Raw genomic sequence first — 22,142 nt, 5'->3', positions numbered from 1 at the left:
AGATAAAAGACTGTTTATCATCTTAGATTGCATTTTAGGAATTACACATCTACATCTCGCGGTGAACCTGAAAGGAAAACTTCATAAACAAGATCAACTATAAAATAAATTCAATGAATCTAACAACGCTTTGGAACCTAACGCACAAAATTTAGAAGTCTAGGCTAGAGACGTATTCCGGCGTTGTAAAGCCTGGTAACTGTTGTTCTCACTGATGGTTGGGTGACTCCTCTACTTTGAGACGATAAGTGCCAGTACGGACTTGTGCTCCCATGTACCATCGAGTATATTTTGGGAGACCACAATAGACTTAATCCTTTATCCATAGGAAGTCGTGTCTACCGCCCTATCGATCGCAATGCACTGAACACAACATTCAGGAAGATTGATTGCCGTACTGTAAAAAGTATTCTGCAGTTTTGCAATTGGTTTGGTAATCCCTCTACCTAGATTTCCAGATTAGTCCCTTTCATTCCTTTTCAGACTCCTTAACGAAAAAGGTCCATCTGAGCACTTGTCACTTCAGGTTCATTAAAAATCGAAGGCGACTAGAGTCATCTTTTGTTTTTTCTTGACTCTTAAAAATTGAAAAAATAATTTGTCTCAAAGCGTCTAAAATTTATTTTAAACGGAATAATCATAACCTTTCCCTAAGTTGATCTCAGGTCAAGAAAATGGAATCCACCAACCAAGGAATTCCCCTTGGAGGAAATCCTAGTCCTTTCTCCTCTTGGGGAGATGTTGGTGCACCCCATATGGCCACATTGTCGCTTCCAGGATTGACAATCGGCTTGCCCATATGTCTCTTCTCAACCTCTGTCGTTCAGAACACCGCAATTCCTGAATAGTCAAGTCAACAACTAGACGAATCCAGAGTTACCCACCAACCTTCTACTTCCTCCAATTCTTCCTCTCCTCCTTCTTCGCTTGATGGGGTTGGTAAAGCCAAAAATCAAGTACCTAAGAAGAAGAAGGAAAATAAGAAGAAAGAAAAGAAGAAGAAGGAGCCAAAAGCGAAAGGAGGCAACCAAGCGTCATCTAGCAAAAATCCACACACTGCACCGACCAGGCCTAAATCTCCATGTGTCATTTGCAAAGGAGACCACTATCATAGAGATTGTCCTTGCATCCCTCGAATCTTAAGGTACTGGTCTCCTCGTTTTCACAACCCGGTGTCGTCAACCTCTGATGATCATGTTGAAAACACACCATCGACTAGTGAAAGTGAAACCCAGGACAAAAAGGAAAATACACATTTCCTTGTAAACTGTGTGAAGGCGAATGCCATCCACCGTTGTCCCTTCTTAGACGAGGCTAAAAGAGTTCTGGACGATCGTCCGGTTTCACCGTTACGACTTCCTCCTGGATATAAAAAACTCTTGCCGAGTCCGTCACTAGTTGAAAAACCGGCTGGCCCGCCCAGATGGTCGGCTGAAGCATCTATCATTGAAGACAAACCATCTCAACCCATACCAGACGAAAGTCAAAAGGTCGAGGCGGCAATTAACCCGATCTTGCCTTCAGAGGTTCCGTCTTCAGATGATATAGTCATAGAAGAGAATAAGGATGACACCGTCCAAATTCTTTTCGTAAGAACAGACTCCGATGAACATGGTGGAAATTTACCCATTCCTTTACTGCAGGAAGGAAGTTCGTCAGAGTCGTACCCAACCGTCTATTTAGTCCCACCTCCAAGCAACCTAGTTGTCTCCTTCGACTAGAATCAACTGGGCAGACCCCGTTTACCAGCTAGTGTACCATTCCAAATTATTGCTCAAGTATATAGAATGGTTATGGCTGGTACCATCATAGATGAAGGGGCTTTTGTGAGTATCCTTTCCTCGACTGCTTAGAAAGCGCTCGGTTCACCATCGCTTTTGCCTGAGATGAGAAATCTAACAAGCTTTGACAAAGGAACCAGTCGACCGTTAGGGATCCTTCCCAATGTGCCCATAACATTGGTCAACACTTTTCCCTTGATGTCAAATGGGGAGAGAAGATTGGTGTTTGGAGAAGAATGCTTAGATAATCTTGGTGAGAATCCTTGATATTTTCAGGCATGTTTGTAAGTGATTACAGGTGGTGAACAAACACCAAATTGGTTTCCATAAAGTTCAAAGGGGGATATTATTGGCATTATGGCTAATGTGTTGTCATTGATTGAAACCTACTTGATAAATGTGTTAATATTATGATTATACAAGCTGGTACAAATTTGATAGGTGATATGGTCAAAGGATTGCTATTTCAAAGATAGATGCATGATAAAGGTGAAGTTTGTTAAAATATACATGGATCCTAAGAAGAAATATCAATTACATACACAGGTCCTATGAGAGAAAGCAACATACATAATCCACACCATGGTAATCTAGATAATAGGGGTCTTTAACATGGTATTGGCCCATTGTAATGAGTGTGACTGCAGTTATTTGATCCCTTTAATGAATACCAACATAATTACTAAGGGATTGGCCTAAGGTATTGGCTAAGGCTAATGTTAGATAAGGAGATGGAGATCAAAGTTTTAGTTGTGCAAGTGATGGATTGTTTATGAATTATTTAATATGAAATAGGTGTGCACCAAGGAGCAAGGAGAAGACTCAAATCTGAAAGATATGAAGTACGGTGACATATGTACTTGTTTGATGTACTTATTGAAAATGTCTAACAATGATAGATCTATGGTTGTAATGATGTTGTGATTTGAATGAATTATTCTAAAAGTGTGTAATTCTAATATTAAGGGTTGAAAAGTGTGAAGATTATGTTTAGAGTGAAAGTTTTCAGATATGTCTACAGGTTTGTCTAAGGTTAGTCGCGTACATACATAGATGACCTTCTTGGTAGTCAAGTATATATTCTGTAAAGTGTTTTCAATTTCTGCATATATGTATGTGGGTGTTGTGAATGGTAATCATGTACGTACACTACTATGTTTTGTGGAAGTCATGTATATATGCTAGGGTTCTGCAATATGACTTTTTGATCAATTTTGTATTGTTTGCTACTGTCTATTAATGATGTATCTTCATGATAATCTACGTTTGAAAGTGATGATTGTGTTGAATAAGACTTGGTATATTGATCAGTGATGGTGATGCATTATGGTTGGATTTTCAGTAAGTTAGTATTGATGTATCTATTGTGATGCAGTATTTAGTGACCGGCCCCAAGATTTAGTTTGACAGAAATCTCAGTAGTTAGTGATTTTAGATATGTGTGCAGGTATTCTCCATAGGAAGTGCATACATATCCAGGTGTGCTACAGAGAAGTACTGTATATTTTTTGAAATATATATGATCAAGCTTTGCAGTGACAGGAATCAGTTTATGTGACGAATAAAGTTGACTTGGTATATTTATGAATGATTACATAGTCATATGATCTAGTTATGATTGGTTTGATTTGGTTGCAATAGATGGTTCAGATTCAGTGATTGATTTGTTGTTGTTATAGTTGGCTTAATGATTGGATGATTTGGTTCAGTGTTTGGTTTCATAATCGTTACTTGGTTTGAGCTTAATGATGGAAGTTGGTCCAATTTAAAAATATGATGAAAATTGGCCTATAAGTTTGATGTTTTGTGTCAGGTGGATCTAGTATGAAATATTATGAAACATGGTCCACAAGAGGTGTTAAGGAGCCTTAAGTGAGGGAGTTGAAGCTTCCTTACAGTAGTAACTGGTGAATTTGTGCATAGGGGTAGGTGCTCCCCTCCGGTAGGAGCTAGTGAATGAGATCATGGGGTTGTAGCTCCCTTCCAGTGGGTGCTAGAGAATGAGAGAAGGTTATAACCTTCTGCAGGTGGGTTCCTACATACTAGTAAGATTCTGTGCCAATACAATATTGTAAGAATATTTTCTTTACATAATAAGAAAGAAGACAAAGACGACAACAACGGCGGTTTTCTCCCACATTGGGTTTCCACCTAAAATCTTGGTGTCCATGTGTGTTGATATGTTTCTTGTGTGTCGATGATCTATCTTCTTCTTATAGCTCATGGTTATTGTTTAATTAATGAATAATGAAGTAATGATGAGTTGGTTAAAGATGATCTGATGATGAAATATATGAAACGTTAGTTAACTGGATATACGTTATTTTCCTTTACTAAAGTTGCATACATACGTTGGTTGCATGAATGATAGTAGCGTATGGAAATCAGAATATGATATGAAAATTTTAAAGTGAGTTTAAAATATTAATTCACCCCCACCCCCCTAGTATTTTTCCCAAAACATCTCTCATCACATGATGATGAGGAATTTATGATGTAATCATGTAATTATTTCAAAGACAAATAAGTGGAATTCCAAGAGTCATGTATGGAAAAAAGATCCATGGAAGTATAAAAGACATGTAATACCAAGAGTCATATGTAATTCCAAAAATCCATTTATAATTCCAAAGGTTGTAGAAGTACAAAGGTCATTAGGAGTTGGAAAGTCAATAGTCATGAGGACGTGTGTTATAGACATTTTTGGGCACTACAACCCCAAGCATGAAATGTCCATAAAACAAGGGCTCCTAAGTCCCTAAAAGTGTTGTTCTAACCCCTAAAGGAACAAGGTCAACTGATTACATCTTCTCCCAGAAGTTCTCCATGAAAACCTGCTCAGAATTGGTCAAAACAGGATCATTTCAGCTGCTCCATAGGCAAAGTGTGTTGCATCTCACCTAAACACACTGTGTGGGTGTGTTGCATTTCAAAATGCCCTTCTATGGGGTGCAATGGGCGAGAAGTGACAAATGGCAGTGTCATTCCGCGAGGTGGAGAGGCATGGAAACTTCTAGAAACTTCTCCTGTGACACTTGCCTCTCTGAATTCGACCAAGGATGAGTAAGAGATCATCAATCTCCAAGTGGAAGCAAGAACTATCAGAGGGAAGACACTAATCAAATCACAAGCTGACTCATCCCCCTTACAGATATCTATATATGGATCCCTCATCCCAGAGATCCAGAGGCTGGAATTTTTCATATTGTAAGGAATTGTTGTTGGTTTCTTGAGACAACATCTTATTGTTGGGTGATCTAAGCTTTTTATGAGGTGAAGAGGTGCTTCCTTGCTGAGAGGATGATGCTGGGTCAGAACAACTGGTTGTAACTCCCCTTGGCTTTTTCTTGTTTATCAATAAAAGCTATTCAAGTTTTCCTCCATACTCTTGTGTCATTCATGTTTGTTGCATTTGTATGGTCAATTTACATCTTATCCTAGATTGTTTATGATTATAGATCCATGTTCTTGTATAGTGCTATGCTACTGTGATCTTACAGGTACTTTTTGAAGCTGGGCGTATAAGGGAACAAGTAGCGAAAGACTATCAAGAGAGAGAGGAATCGAACTAGGAGATTAGCGCAAGACAGAGGCTCGTCTTCTTTGTTCTTCTCTCATCTATACTTCATAAAGGAAAAACAAAAGTAGCTTTACTTTGTTTGTTTCTAAGGTAGCTATCACACCTTAGTGGGATAAGCAGTTCTGTGTAGACACTTTTCCCTGTAACAAAATGGCGACTCCACTGGGGACGAATTAGTTTGTTTGTTTATCTTCCTTGATTGTTTATTTTATAAACTTACAGACGGAGCCTAAAGTCGAGCCAGGTAGCTTTCGAACTGCATTTTCTATGCAAATGCAAAGTAGATAAATTCCACTTCAGTCAATCTCTGGGATTTGTTTATGACTTAAACAACTGATTCACAAACTCTCTGATTGCCCCTTGTGGTAGCTCTTAGATCCTCCTTAGATCTACCCCTGATTGTTGCATTACTGATTACCATTTGCTCGGCCAAAACCCATGAACTGAACTGCAAACTGTGACTCGAAACCCAAGCAAAGTCTCGTCTTTGGCCTAGCACAGGTACTGTTCTGTGAATGTGAAATTCAGTGCACTTCCCAAGTGTAGTAGGTGCGCTGCATTTCAAATTCCCTATGTTACAGGTGCGCTAATCAGGCTAGGCATTGTTCAGTTTTGGTTTTTGTAGTTCATTCTTTCTAGTTCTATTCATGAATTTTGCTGCCTGTGATCAATATATCTATGTTTGAAACCCCTTTTCTTTGCTGTTATTCCGCCTCCTTTGTACAAAAGAACTGTAAATGTTTTTGTGTGTTTGTTGGGTCATTTTCAGTTCTCCTTTGCAAAAGTAACGTAATCGTATTGTCGTCCTTTGATTTGAAAGTGTCGCAAGTGTCATTTTTAGGCATAGGAAAGAGTTTGATTGTTGTAGATAGTCGATTATCCTGTTACTATTGTATTTGGTCTGAATTTGTAATTTTTCTAGTGTCGAAAACAAGTATTCATTTCCAAATCGTAAGGTGTTGTGATTGCCTCCATTTTTGATTTCGAAAAGAAACTTGTTGATAACTGTCGCTTGAAAAGTAATTCAGATTTGTGCATCAACTTTCTTTTTACCATTTACATACTAAGAAAGTCGAAAACAAATACATGCATGTGCATTTGCATTTAGACTGTTTGATTGGTTTGATTTAGGAAAGTGCATTTAGAGTGTGCTCTTTGCTCTTTGTGAAAGAATACTGTCTCTCTTTCCTTAGTAGCTATGATTTTCATTGCACAAAGAAGATAAAAGACTGTTTATCATCTTAGATTTCATTTTAGGAATTACACATCTACATCTCGCGGTGAACCTGAAAGGAAAACTTCATAAACAAGATCAACTATAAAATAAATTCAATGAATCTAACAATGCTTTGGAACCTAACGCACAACATTTAGAAGTCTAGGCTAGAGACGTATTCCGGCATCGTAAAGCCTGGTAACTGTTGTTCTCACTGATGGTTGGGTGATTCCTCTACTTTGAGACGATAAGTGCCAGTACAGACTTGTGCTCCCATGTACCGTCGAGTATATTTTGGGAGACCACAATAGGCTTAATCCTTTATCCATAGGGAGCCGTGTCTGCCGCCCTATCGATCGCAATGCACTGAACACAACATTCGGGAAGATTGATTGCCGTACTGTAAAAAGTATTCTGCAGTTTTGCGATTGGTTTGGTAATCCCTCTACCTAGATTTCCAGAGTAGTCCCTTTCGTTCCTTTTCAGACTCCTTAACGAAAAAGGTCCATCTGAGCACTTGTCACTTCAGGCTCATTAAAAATCGAAGGCGACTAGAGTCATATTTTGTTTTTTCTTGACTCTTAAAAATTGAAAAAATAATTTGTGTCAAAGCGTCTAAAATTTATTTTAAACAGAATAATCATCACCTTTCCCTAAGTTGATCTCAGGTCGAGAAAATGGAATCCACCAACCAAGGAATTCCCCTTGAAGGAAATCCTAGTCCTTTCTCCTCTTGGGGAGATGTTGGTGCACCCCATATGGCCACAGGATTGACAATCGGCTTGCCCATATGGCTCTTCTCAACCTCTATCGTTCAGAACACCGCAATTCCTGAATAGTCAAGTCAACAACTAGAGGAATCCAGAGTTACCCACCAACCTTCTACTTCCTCCAATTATTCCTCTCCTCCTTCTTCGCTTGATGGGGTTGGTAAAGCCAAAAATCAAGTACTTGAGAAGAAGAAGGAAAATAAGAAGAAAGAAAAGAAGAAGAAGGAGCCAAAAGTGAAAGGGGGCAACCAAGCGTCATCTAGCAAAAATCCACACACTGCACCGACTAGGCCTAAATCGCCATGTGTCATTTGCAAAGGAGACCACTATCATAGAGATTGTCCTTGCATCCCTCGAATATTAAGGGACTGGTCTCCTCGTTTTCACAACCCGGTGTCGTCAACCTCTGATGATCATGTTGAAAACACACCATCGACTAGTGAAAGTGAAACCCGAGGACAAAAAGGAAAATACAGATTTCCTTGTAAACTGTGTGAAGGCGATCATGCCATCCACCGTTGTCCCTTCTTAGACGAGGCTAAAAGAGTTCTGGACGATCGTCCGGTTTCACCGTTACGACTTCCTCCTGGACATAAAAAACTCTTTCCGAGTCCGTCACTAGTTGAAAAACCGGCTGGCCCGCCCAGATGGTCTGCTGAAGCATCTATCATTGAAGACAAACCATCTGAACCCATACCAGATGAAAGTCAAAAGGTCGAGGCGGAAATTGACCCGATCTTGCCTTCAGAGGTTCCGTCTTCAGATGATATAGCTCCAAAATCTCACTCTTATGGTTTTTGATGCTGCAATCATGGCCTAGGGCAACCCCTCCTTCCAGACCTGGTCCTAAAATTTAAAAAACAGTGTTTTATTCCCTATACGCGACATTGCCCTGAGTTAAACGCATGTACACGCGGGTCTGTGTATACCCAACCCGCGTGTATGTATTAAAACACTTTAAAAAATAAATAATTCCTCATTTTCGGGCGGAGATCGCGGGTTTTACCTGCTGATCACCTGTTAGTGCCCGTGGCCCAACTGTTCCCAACCAACTCCTAACTAAAAAACTACTTTGGAGATGGTATAAAAAGACATCAAAGGGAAGGCCTAAGGGAGAGAGAAAAGAAGAGCAAGATTAGTATGCTGAGGTTTTCCCCTTAGACCAGGTCTGAAGTCCTTGGTGCCTTCTGCACTTCCCCCATTTTGCATAGGAAACCCTTGTTTCCATGTGTATTGGTGATCATTCATTCTTTATATCACCATTGAGTAGGACTTGGAAGGAGCTCTTGTTGGAGGCTTGAGGCTGGAACGAATCCAGGAGGAAGCTTTGCTTGGAGCCTGTTGAAGGTGTTTCAGGTGAAATCTTTCCGTTATATGTACTTTACTTGCCTTTATATAAAGAAACACGTCTTGGTTCCCAAAACAATCTTTCTTTATGCTTGTGAGATTCTTGTCTTGAATTCTTATGCAAGTAGTTATTTAAAGATTTTTATAACTAACTTTATAGCATGAAGATGGTTTTCATATAAGTATTTTTCCATGTACTGTTGTGTTCTTTGATTTTTTTGTTTTACAGGTCAAAGAAGAAGAAGGGAACTCCAAGAAGGGTTTGGACCCTAAAGGCCTTCTCGAACGTAGGACCTTAGGTACGTACCCTAAACATTAGAATTTTCTTATAGTAAAGGTAATGGCTGTGTGTGTGTTTCTTTGAATAAGCAATTGTCAGTCTGGTAGAGTCTTAACCCAAAGGACCCCAGGGGTACTTTCCCCACAACCAGAATTGGCGACTCCACTAGGGACAATACTCTTATTGTTCCTAGTTTGGGTAGTCTTCAAGCCAATCAAGGCTCAGCCTCTCTGTTTGCTGGCTCTGACTGTCAGATCTGTTCTTGAACTCTAAGCTTTTCCAGTTTTTCAGTCTGTATTTTTTTATTTTTCTTGAAAATCCCAGATACGCTGTTTTGCTGGATTACAAAAGCGTATATACGCAAGTTGTACTAATTGAACCCGCGTATATGCAGGTTTCCTCAATTACAGTCGCGTGTAGACACACTCTGCACATCACTGCAAGCGCGTATATTATCTAATTTTCAAGATTTATAAATTTTCTTTTTGCTGAATGTCTGTCTGGTAGTTTGGGTCAGTTTGAAGCAGTCATTTTCCAGTAACAGTCCTATGTTTAACAGGGGGCATATTGTTCTGAACTCTCTCTAATTATAAGGAGTATTAGTCTTGTTTTCGTTGATTGCAAGCGTCATTGTTTTTTTTTTCTTTTGACACACAAGATTTCTGGTTAAGAATCTTGACTGCTCTGTTTTGGCAGAGTAGGAAGATTGGATTCAATCTTTGTGTTCATTTTGTTTCGGTGACCTTTTTGTTTGCTTGACGAAATCATTTTTGTGACCATTTGCTCCTTCGTTTCGGGAAAGTTGTTTGTTATCACTTTCTTGAGACTTGTCTTTTGATCTTTTGGACTTTCATTGCTGCTTTTGATTGTCAAGAGCGATTTCAAACACATTTATTTTAGTTGGGTTTTCATCATTTGAAAGGTGTCAATTCTCAAAAGTGTTTGGTTGCCTATTCTTCAATCATTAGTGTCAGTATTTTTGAGAGCATCCTTTGAAAAAGACTTCTTTGCTTGTTGTTTGAAAGAAAATCTTTTGAAAGTTTTATGTTTCGCTTTCTTAAACTTGCTTTTCATTTGATTTCCCTTTTTGCGAAGTGAAAGTGCTTTATGTTTATCTTAGAACTTGCTTTTATTGTTTGGACGAAATGATTGGTAGCACATCATATTCTATCTAAGCATTTTAGTGGCAAGACAAATTTGATAAGTGAGCAACTTTCCTTCTTTGTTTGCAGAGTAGTATCAAAATCTTGCATTCACATATAGTTGTTGCATTAGGATAGATTTGCATCCCTTTTTATGCATAAATAGCTTTGTTAGCTTTTGTGAGTGTGGAGTTTGAAAAGAAAGCAAAAAACTTTGTTTTATTTGAAGTTCCTCTGAACCCTGTAGAGATTACTTTTCATCGAAAAACGAAAAGTGCATGTGCATGTAGTTATGTTTTGTTTAACTTCTTTTGCGTCAAAAAACACCACTAGCTTCACTTCCGTTACCTTGTGACTTAAAGAACAACCTAATAAAATCAAGCGCTAACTAAAATTCACTAGAACTTTTTGTTTTAGTCAGTTACACCAACAAGTTTAGGATTTTAGGGCATTGGATTAGGCGAGTGGAGAGTTAACTCTCCAAGGCCACATAAAACGTCAAACATAAGAGTTTGATTAACGAGAGAAAATCCAATAGCGTTAGGAAGACCAGGAAAGCTCCGGATCTGGGAGTTAAGCACGAGGGTCTGTGAAGACAGGGAAGAGAGATACCCCCTCTCCTACTTGTTCGAACTTACCTCACGACTGTTCCTCTTGGCTTCTGCGACGAGTTGGTGTCCATAGTTGCCTCTCCTAGGGATCTACACAGGTGGCTGCGGAGGGGAATCCTGTGGCACCTGAGGTCGATGTTGCATCACTCTCGACAGTACTACTGGAGGGCACCCTTGCGAAGCTTGGGGGCTTGCATCGGCGCAGGTTGTCATTAGGAGGTCAGCGTAACTTCCTCTGTTACCTTCGCTGATAGGACTGGGCCGTCATTATCCCAGACTATCTTTGGAAGGCCCCTGATTCCACTTTCTTGTATTTTGATGTCCGGTCCTCACCACCCAGAGCGGAAATACTTGGAAGTTGTTTGACTGGCTGTATCTTTAGGAACTTTATAGTGAGTGCTCTTTGCTCCTTGTATATAGTTGGCTTTAGGTATTTTTTTCTAGTCACCTTTGGACTTTGTGGTCTGAGTGACTGGCTTACCACTCTACCGATCTTGAAAGGCTTTTGGTTGTTCTTTCAGAAGTTGTGGGGTTGCCTCCTCAAGGGAAAAGGTTTTGATTGCTTATCCATAGTCTTTGAAGAGTTATTTCTATATTCCCGCAAGGGAAAGGGTCTTTGGAATAGTTAAATATGGCTAATATTCCTGTGGAAACCAACCAAGGTACCCTTCCAAAAGGGGATCCTTGTGATTTTCCTTTCTTTGGAAACGTTGGTACTCCCTTGATGGCCACTTTGAATATTCCTGGGTTGAATGTTGGACTACCCGTTTGGCTGTAGTCCACTCCGAATATTCTAAATGCTCTTGAAGCCTCTCAGATGAATGCTTTATTTCAAGGGCATCACATGGGTACTAATTTTTCATCTTCTTTCAAAGAGAAATCTTGGATTCCTTCTTCACCTCCTTCTTGCAACAGGAAATCTAAAAAGAGGAGAAAGAGGAAGTCAAAGAAGAAGAATAAGTCTATCCTTTCGTCTCCGACCTCTGCGAGTCATGTTGGAGATGAGTCTTCAGCCGCTGCAAGTCATGCTGGGGGCACAAGTCTAGTCACTGCAAGTCATACTAGCACTTCATCTTCAACCTCTGTGAGTCATGTTGGAGATGAGTCTTCAGCCGCTGCAAGTCATGCTGGTGGCACAAGTCTAGTCACTGCAAGTCACACTAGCACTTCATCCTCAACCTCCGCCAGTCATGTTGAAGATGAGTCTTCAGCCGGTGCAAGTCATGCTGGGGGCATGAGTCTAGTCACTGCGAGTCATACTAGCAAAGAGTCACCGACCTCTGCAAGTCATGTTCAGGACTCTCCGCAAACCACTGCTAGTCATGTTGGCAGAATGGAGGTTGATAAGAAACCTGGATGTAGAAGTTTTAAACCTAAGTTCCCTTGTAAGATATGCAAGGGAGACCATCTTACTCATTTATGCCCTGGTATTCCAGAGGTTCAAAGGATATGGTCCGAGTCTGAAAGTACTTCTGCTCCTAGATTTGATATGGTTTCTCATCAATGCCATCAACCATTGGTTGATAATGTGGTAAAGCCAGTGCAATCACTGGCCGATTACACTCCTCTTTTGGGGGGTGAAGTGCCCAATAAAAGAGTTTGTTTTATCTCTAGTACAAAGTCTTCTAGAATAAGGGGCATTCCGGTTACTTTGAATGTTCCCCCTCCCAGTGTTAAGAGTGTTTCCTTTGATTGGGATAGTCTTGTTGAGCCTTGTCTTCCTTCCGATGCACCTTTCCAAATAAAGGTCAGAGTGAATTCCACAAATGTCTATCGATGTATGGTGGATGAAGGATCCTCTGCAAGTATTATATCCTCTTTGACTTGGAAAGCTTTGGGTTCCCCAAAGTTGTTGACAGCTCAGAGTCAGTTGTTAGCCTATGATAGAAGGCCGGGTGAATCTATGGGTGTTATTCCTCAAGTGCCTATCACTTTAGGTGGGAAGACTGTCTTAATCGATATGATGGTGGTTGATAGCCCTTTAGACTTTAATATGCTACTTGGGCGTGATTATGTCTATGCTATGAATGTTGTGGTGTCTTCACTCTTTCGAGTAATGTGCTTTCCTCATAACGGGAATATTGTCACTATTGATCAGCTTGCATCTGATAATCACCACCCTAATTCGAATTTACTGCAGAATGCCCCTTGGTTTGTTCCAAGTGTTCAAGTAGAATCTATCCCGCCACGGGTGAATTATGTGGCATTGAGTCCTCAATCTTCAATCGCTTCTAAGAAGGATCCTTTGACTTATTATTCTCCTTCTTGGGACTTGGTCCCGGCAGTTGACCGAGAGATTCATCCTATAGGGATATGGGACCCTTTAATTCCCCCTTTTGATCCTTGTAGTTCTCATGATTTCTCAGATCTTGCTTTGCCTTCACAGGAGGAACTATTTGAAGCCATGAGTTATGACTACCAAAGGAGCCCTTGGCCTGAGCCTTGTAAGGGGTTTGTTCAGCAGAACTATTTTGCATAAGCCGCAAGGCTGCATGGTTCCCTGTACCATATTGTATATATGAGGTGCGCATTTTCAAGTTTTGTATTCTATAACACAAAGATCTTATATGAAGTTTATATGTGGGATGTATTAACTTCGTGTCTAGTGTTCCTATTTATGTTTACAGAACTTGGAAGATTTCTTCTTTGGAAGTTTACGGTTGGTCCGTTCTGACAGGTATTGGTTCTCGAAACTGGCATATAGGTTAGGTTTTTCCACCTACATTGTGCACTTATCAGTTTCCTTTTCCATTTTGCCTTAGGATCGACCCCAACAAGTTATGGTGCGGAACCTTCTCATTGCTTAGAAGTATCATGACTTGTGTGGTAGAGCCTACCTTATCATGGGTGCCCTAGTTAGTACCTTTTTTGTCACTTGGCACTCATGCAGATTTTTGTCCTTAGGTTCGGGAGTCCTCTTTAGTCCCGCCATGACTTATGCGTTGAAGACTCATTCCTCTTAGCCTCTCTGCTTTGTTCTGGCCTTTTACCCTAGAGGCTCCTTTGTGTTGAGTTGTACTACTGCATTGCATGTTGACCATTTGCACCTTTTGGCCTAGAGCCGGCTTCACTTGGACTCGTGTTTAAGCCAACTTTGGACCATGACATCTGCAAAATCAACCTTGCATACCTTTGACTTCTGCAGCTTGACATACCCTGATCCGTTGAAGGAACATACCTCCGAGTGTCACTGACCAGTTTTCACCTCCCTACATTGAGCATAGGAACGTTCCTTTCCCAGGAACTTGATCATCTGTTTCACCGACACTTGTTCTTTCCACTGTACCATAGCATTCTTTTATTCTTTTTCCGGTTTAACAAAAAAAGACAAAAAAATTAAATATTCCAAAAAAGAGCGGGAACAGGGACATTATTTCCATTTATTGTTGGCAGCTAGAGTCAGTTGTGTCGCCCTTGAACAAAGCACTCAAAACAAAGCATCCTCCACATGGGTGGGATTTAGTTTGACTTAGGTACGCCATAACCTTGTTATTGAGTTAGTTCTCTCCCGATTGGTTATCTCTTCCAATCATATGGAGGGTTTGTTCGCACCTCCTGCATGGTGAACTTATACAGAGTCATCATATGTTGCCACATAGTCACATTGAGTCGTGCTTTTGTTCAAGGGAAGTTAGCCTGAGTCGGCCTCTCTGCGGTGTCTCATGACTCATTTTCAGTCGGCCATCCCTGGTTGTCAGTATCATGTCTATAATCACATCAGTTATATTGGTCCTTTACTCGTGCCAATTTGAGAAGGTCCCCATTGACTTCTTGCTGGCGGGTCTTGTCCTTATCGACGACGACACCTTGCTCTGAGGACAGGCCTAGAGCCGCACCCTGGCCCTATTTTCATTATTGATAGGTCACCTTGTGCTCAGCATCGATCAGTATCATGGGTCTTTGACTGAGTGGTTTCTCTTGTGTTCGACATCAGCATACATTATCACACATTGGGATTCGTGCAGTACCTTGGTTTCCATTTGACCCTATTGGTGGATACCTCACCTCTGTGTCATCTTTCATTATTGGTTGGTTCAGAGGGTTTCTGCCGTGCGCTAGCCACATCTTGTGTACGCCGGAAACGTACTTCGGTTGGGTTACTACATCTTTTTCGTCCGATTCCTTCCACATTATTGGCCTATGGGTTACACTCGCGCTAGATTGATGGAGGATGCCTTAATGCCTTCCTTCTAGCGGATCCTTCCCTATCGACTCTGACTCATTGCTCTGGGGCAAAGATCTAGATTCCATTTGGCAGTACCTTGGGGTTTGCAGTCATTAGTAGCAGATTCCTCGCTATCGACAGTGGGAAACCATCATTGTCTCCTGATCGATAGATTCTTACAGGTGTTCGACTCCACCTCATCTATTCACACTTGTTAGATTGTACTGGGTACCTTCACGCTCATTATCATTATCAGTGAGTAGTCTCGCGTTTGTTAACGGTATAAATCAATGACCGGTAATCAAACGATTTCTCACATGGTCGACTTCAGATCATTTATTCCCATGGTGTAGAAATGTACCACGGCGGTCGGTGAAGACCTCAGGTTGTATCAGCATTCATTGGTTCACTTGACAGTTGCTCCTGTTGCTGCTAGTTGATACCACTCCATCTTATATGTTGCAGTCAGTCATGGCGACATTATATATGCTGGCACCTGAGTTTGCAGTGTAGTACCATCCTATTCCATCATGTTCAGTTGGTACCTTTTGGGATCAGTCTTTGATATCAGTGATCCGTTGTATTGTTATAGACATTTTTGTGCCTTACAGCATTGAGCATGAAATGTCTATAATCTAAGGGATCCAAAGTCCCTAAACATGTTTTTCCTACCCCTAGAGGAACAAGGCTAACAAACCATGGCAATTCACAGAAGTTCTCCACCAAAAACTGCTCAAAACAAGTCAAATCAGGATCATTTCAGTGGCTACACTAGCTGTTTGCGCTGAATGTCAAAGCCAACACTGGCTACCTGCGCTGAACGAGAATGGACAAGTGGCAGGCTCATTTCTCAAGGTGTCAAAACCCAAAAAGCTTCCAAAATGACACTTGCCTCAGGGAATTCGACTGGTGATGAGTAAGAGGTTCCAAATCTCCAAGTGGAAGCAAGAACCTCCAAGTGGACTCAAGAACTGACAGAGGGAGAGGACACTAGTCAAATCTCAATCTGACTCATCCTCTCTCCAAACATCTATATATGGATCTCTCCTCCATGAGATCTAGAGGCTGGAATTTTGTTATTGCAAAGAATTGTTGTTGGTTTGAGACTGGAATCATTGGGTGCTTAATGCTTTGAAGGGGGAAAAGAGAGGAATTCCATTTGCTGGGAAGGAGATACTGGATTGGAGCCCTCTGGGTTGTATCTCTTCCTGAACCTTATTATTCATCAATGAAGCTATCTTGGTTTCTCCTATATGCTGATGTATTTTGATGTATGAATGTATTAGTGTATTTGGTTTATTTCTAATCCTAAACTAGTTATGAATGTGAATATCTGTCTTTGTGTAGTGTTCTTCTCTTGTCGCAAGTAGCTGTTCTCTTGTCGCAAGTAGTTGTTCTCTTGTGATCTTGCAGGAAGTCGAAGCTGGATAAGCAAGAAGGCAAGTAGTTGTGAACACCCAAAGAGAAGAGATACCGGATCGAGGGACAAATGGAAGACACCGGTAAGTCTATTGATCTCTCTTCTTTCACATTACATAAAGGAAGAAACCAGAATAGCTGTACTCGTTTGTTGCTAAGGCACTGTCACACCTTAGGTGGATAGGATCGTCCTGCATAGGCATTTTTCCCCACAACAAATTGGCGACTCCGCTGGGGATATCTGTTTAGTCATTTTATTTTTGTTTCTATCATTTGTTTGTTTCATAGACTTGACAGCAACAATCGAACTGCATCTTTCCCGGATGCAAAGTAGACAGTTGCTGCTTTGATCCAATTGCTGGACTTGTCTATGATCTGAACAATGGACTCACAAATGATTTGATGATCCTTGTGATAGATCTTAGTAGCCTCTCAAAGCATCCCTTTGATTACACCTTGCTTGTTGCTTTTATTTGGACTAAAACAGTGAATTAAATAGCAATCTGTGACCCAAAACCTGAGGGAAACAAGAGTTTCTCCTTCAGCGCAGACCCAGTGAAGGGATTCTGCATTTCAACGCAGGTCCCGTGAAGGCTACCTGCGCTAAATGTCAAAACCCCTGTGTTGAGGTTGCGCTGAACCAATTTGCCCTTGAGCAGCTGGGGTTCTCTGCTCTGTTTTGCCTTGTTTTGATCTCTATTTTTTACAGCCTGTAACCAGCATAGGTACCAGTATGATAACTCCTTTTCTCTGCTTACATTCCACCTCATTTTGTACAAAAATACTATGAGTGTTTTTATGTGTTTGTGGCATCATTTACAGTTTTCCTTTGCATGAGTGAAATAGTCATCCTGTAGCCTTTGATTCAGATCTATTGATTGTGATCTTAGAAGAGAGTTCATTGGCTGTTTACAGATTGATTATACATTTACTTTTGCTTATTGGTTTGAATTTGTCTCTTTTAAGTGTCAAAACAAGTCTTTATTTCGGAAATCGTTAAATGTGTAATCTCTTCTACCCTCTATGATTTCGAAAAAGTAAACTTGTTTGTATTGATCATTTAAAAGCAAATTCAAAGTTGTACAAAAAGCTTTCTTTGTAGGCATCAATACTAAGAAAGCGGAAAACAAACACCTGCATTGTGCATTTGCATTTGATAGTTTGCATGTTGGATTTAGGAAAAGTGCATTACAGTGTGCTGATTGCTCTTTGAAAAGATGGTGTCTTTCTTTTCCCTTAGTAGCTAGGATTTTCAAAGTTGGAAAGATATAAAGCTTGCTTATCATCTTTAGACTGCATTTAGGAATTTGTATCATACATCTCGTGGTGAACCTTGAAAGGCAAACTTTAAAAAGATCAACCTAAAATAAATTGAATGAACTTAACAACGCTTTGCAACATAACGCACAACATAGAGGTCTAGGCTAGAGACGTGTTCCGGCGTCGTTAAGCTTGGTGACTGTCAATCTCGTGGAAGGTGGGTGATTCCTCCTGAGGGATGATAGCACCAGTACGGATTGTGCTCCCACGTACCGTCGCGTATATATTGGGAGACCCCTATAGGCATAAAACCTTTATCCTTAGGAAGTCGTGTCGGCCGCCCTACTGATCGCAATGCACTGAACACAGCATTCAGGAAGATCGACCGCCCGTACCCTAAAAAGTATTCTGCAGTTTTGCGAAAAGTTTGGCACACCCTCTGCCTAGAACTCCAGAGCAGTTCCTTTTGGCCTTTTTCAGACTCTATAACAGAAAAAGTCCATCCGAGCATTTGTCACTTCGGGCGCGTTAAAACATCGAAGGAGACTAGAGTCATCTTTAGCTTTTTCTCGACTCTTTAAAACTGAAAAAGCAAGTTGTGTCTAAAGCATCGTTAGAATTTATTTTAAACGAAACAATCACCCTTTATTCCTGCGTTGATCTTTAGGTTGAAAAAATGGAGCACACCAACCAAGGAATTCCCCTTGGTGGAAATCCTAGTCCCTTCTCCTCTTGGGGAGATGTTGGTGCGCCCCACATGGCCACATTGTCGCTTCCAGGACTAACAATTGGCCTGCCAGTCTGGCTCTTTTCAACCAATGTCGTTCAGAACACCACCATTCCTGAACAGACGATTCAACAGTTAGATTAGACCAGAGTTGCCAACCAGCCTTCTACTTCATCTAACTCTTCCTCTCCTCCTTCCTCTTCGCTTGACGGAACTGGTAAAGCAAAAAACCAAGTTCCTAAGGAGAAGAAGGGAAAGAAGAAGAAAGAGAAGAAGAAGAAGGAGCCAAAAGCGACTGGGGGCAAACAAGTGTCGTCTGACAAAAATCCACACACAACACTGACAAGGCCTAAATCGCCATGTGTCATATGCAAGGGAGACCACTTCCACAGAGATTGTCCCTGCATCCCTCGGATACTAAGGGACTGGTCTCCCCGTTTGCACAATTCGGTAGCATCAACCTCTGATAGCCATGTTGATTGCTCATGGTCGACTAGTGAAAGTGAAGTCCCAGGACAGAGAGGGAAATCTAGATTTCCCTGCAAACTGTGTGAAGGCGATCATGCCATCCACCATTGTCCCTTCTTAGACGAGGCTAAAAGAGTTCTGGAAGATCGCCCGATTTTACGAGCGCAACTTCCTCCTGGATATCAAAAACTCCTACCAAGTCCTTCACTAGTTGAGAATCCGGCTAATCCGCCAGGTGGTCAGCCGAAGCACCTATCATTGAAGATGAACAGTCTGGATCCATGCCTGATGAAAGTCAACAGGTTGATACGGCAGTTGACCCGGTTTTGCCTTCAGAGGCTCTATCTTCGAATGATACCATCATAGAGGAGAATAAAGATGACACTGTCCAAATTCTCTTCATCACCACTGACTCTGATGAACAAGGGGGCAATGCCCCCATTCCTTTATCGCAGGAAGGAAGTTCGTCAGAGCGATATCTGGCCGTTTATTCAGTCCCACCACCAAGCAACCTGGTTGTGTCCTTTGATTGGAACCAACTAGGCAGACCCCGGTTGCCAGCAAGCATACCATTCAGAATTATCGTTCAAATATACAGAATGGTAATGGTTGGCACTATCATTGATGAGGGGGCATCTGTGAGTATCCTTTCCTCTATTGCTTGGAAAGCGCTTGGTTCGCCAGCGCTTTTGCCTGAAATGAGAAATCTATCAGGCTTTGATAAAGGAACCAGTCGACCTTTAGGGATCCTCCCCAATGTGCCTATTACATTGAAAGGGAAGATCGTTCAAATGAACGTGCTGGTCGTTCAAGGACCCTTGGATTATAACCTATTCCTTGGACGAGACTATATATATTGCATGGGAGCTATTTTCTCCTCACTCTTTAGAGTAATGTGTTTTCCGCATGAAGGAAGGGTGGTCAAGCTCGTGGACCAACTTTTGTTTCCCGGATCACGCATTGCAAATAGTCATGTACCATCCCTAAATGGTCTATACACGCAAGAAGTGTCTCAACCCACGGTCCGTCCTCCTGATGAGCGCGAGTAATCTGGGAGGATATGACTGGAACCCAGGGGGCATGCGTCCTGGTCTGCTTCGGCAGGAAAACTTTGGGTATAAGGTAGGTTTCCGCGGGAAAATATGACTAGTCCGTACCCCGTCCGTGGTTGGAAGAGGGGTTGTTCTGGAATAAGATTCTCTTGTCAAAGTTATGTGAGAGGGCGGGTCTCGTCACTCACCTTTGTTTATCTCGGTAGACATCGCCGAAGAAGTGTTCTGTTGAAAGAATAACAGAACAATCTTTGGGTAGCCTGAAAGAGGTAGGCCTCTCCCGGTAAAACAAATGTTTTATCTGCAAATTGAGGGGTAACCTTGAAATCGTACTTTATGCCTGGGGGCATGCAAACCTTTTGGAGTGCAAGCAAAGAGCGGTTATTTATCTGTTTTTGGGATTAGCCGTTTCCTAACTTGCATAAAGAAAGGATAAGGAGCAAAGCTTAGTGAGATGAAGCTCCATAAAAAATAGAATCTTGATGAGACACTCTTATCATATGACTGGGTTAATCGAGCAGTTTTAGCACAAAGTTCATGCTCGTTAAAAAATAAACGCAAGATCCGAGCAGTTTTAGCGCATAGTTCATGCTCGTTAAAAAATAAACATAAGATCGAGAAAATGTTTCCACCCGCATTTAAGCTCGTTAAAAAATGAAATACCCGGTAAATAACCACTGTGAATGAAATATCATCAGCCATTAAAGCCTTGGTCGTGTTTGCACCGTCATCTCCACTTTTCATTTGGCCGATCGTTCACCTCCATATGATTGTTTACCCATTTTGAGGAACAGCTGCGAAGAGTGATTACACCTGGCCATCCTTGTGACACTGCCGTGATTGGAATATTCCAACCTATACCTGGAATCAGCTGCTAACCCTGTTTATCACTTGTTCCTCAAAAGACGAGTCTTCTTTAAGCTCTTTTGAACTGACTCGTAAAATATGAAAAGATTGCCAAGTTTTGGCCTTCCAGCTCGTTAAAGCGACCGGAAGAGCTATCCCTCCTCTAGATTTTAATCTTTTTGGACCTGAGGGATTATTGCACAAAAAGATCGAGCGCTTGTTTTATTCGGCTCGTTAAAACTATCGAAAACTCATCCCTTCTGTATTGTTTTATACTTTTTCGGACTTAAGGGATTAGATGAGGAAAAAGGAATTTTGGAGTTAACTTTATGTACCTTTTCAGACTCTCTAAAAATGAAAAGGAACGAGTTATCCTTGTCGTTAGACTCGTTAAAATCATTAAATAGCGACAAACTTGTCTTTAGACGAGAACGAGTTTCACTATCGCTAGGCTCGTTAAAACATAGCGATGGGCTTGCCCGAAGGGCAGGTTATAGAACAAGCATATGTTATCCTCCTCAAGCTTGACAAAAATAAAGAGGTACTGGTCAGCAATGACTGGGGAAAAATTGGGAGAAACTAAAGAAAACTCTGATGGTAGCAAGTCGCTCTTGAACATGAAACTTTTCCTCCGTACCACAATCGGGTTGGGTTGTTTCATTCACCGGTCACGTTACCATGGTCTCGCCATACCATCCATATTTTGGGTAATGCTACCGATCCATCGTATCAGTGTCGCCATATGTTCAAGAGAAGTCGTTCAGAAAAAGTCAACCGTGTCCCATCCACTGCCATACATTATCCTTAATCCTTTCATGACCGCCACCCTGAATCATATGTCACAGATCGTTTTCACCTCCATTAAAATCATTAGCTCCGTTCCATGTCACTGATGTGGGATTCATTAAGGCCCTCCTTTGACGGATCGCTTCTTGTCGACATCAGCTCATTATCCAAGAAGTTGATCTAGGAACAACCCCTTCAGTACTTTGAAGCTTGCATGCCTCAATGGCAAGTTTCTCACTTCCGGCGACAGGTATACATCAATGACCTTCGACCGAAAGATTTTGCGTAGTGTTCGACGTCAAGTCCTTTATTCACACCACGTGAATTGTACTGCAGTACCTTGAGGGTCATTATCATTATCGGTGATTCCTCTCGCGCTTGTTAGCGGTTTACATCATTGACCGGTAATCAAGCGATGTGTTTCCATGTTCTACTTCAGAACATTTCTCACATGGATCAACTTGTACTTAGAGTGAAGATCGAACGAGTTTTGAAGACCCCGGATCTAATTTCATCCATCCGGGTTGCGATATATATTTAGGAAAGATAAAGACATTGACATGTACATCATTGCAGCAGATAATCATCCTACTCAAAAGATGATAATTTCATCAAAATTATCAGTCTACCATCAGATGATTGTCTGTTCTATGTACAGAAAAATGAATTTATAAAGCTAAGCATGGGAATGC

This window comes from Pinus tabuliformis, chromosome 7, assembly GCF_031772625.1.
Source record: "Pinus tabuliformis cultivar Carrire ecotype Pingquan chromosome 7, CPIR1, whole genome shotgun sequence".
NCBI classification, from domain to species: Eukaryota; Viridiplantae; Streptophyta; class Pinopsida; order Pinales; family Pinaceae; genus Pinus; species Pinus tabuliformis.
The sequence above is the reverse complement of the archived record's forward strand: the minus strand, read 5'-3'. Positions refer to the sequence as shown.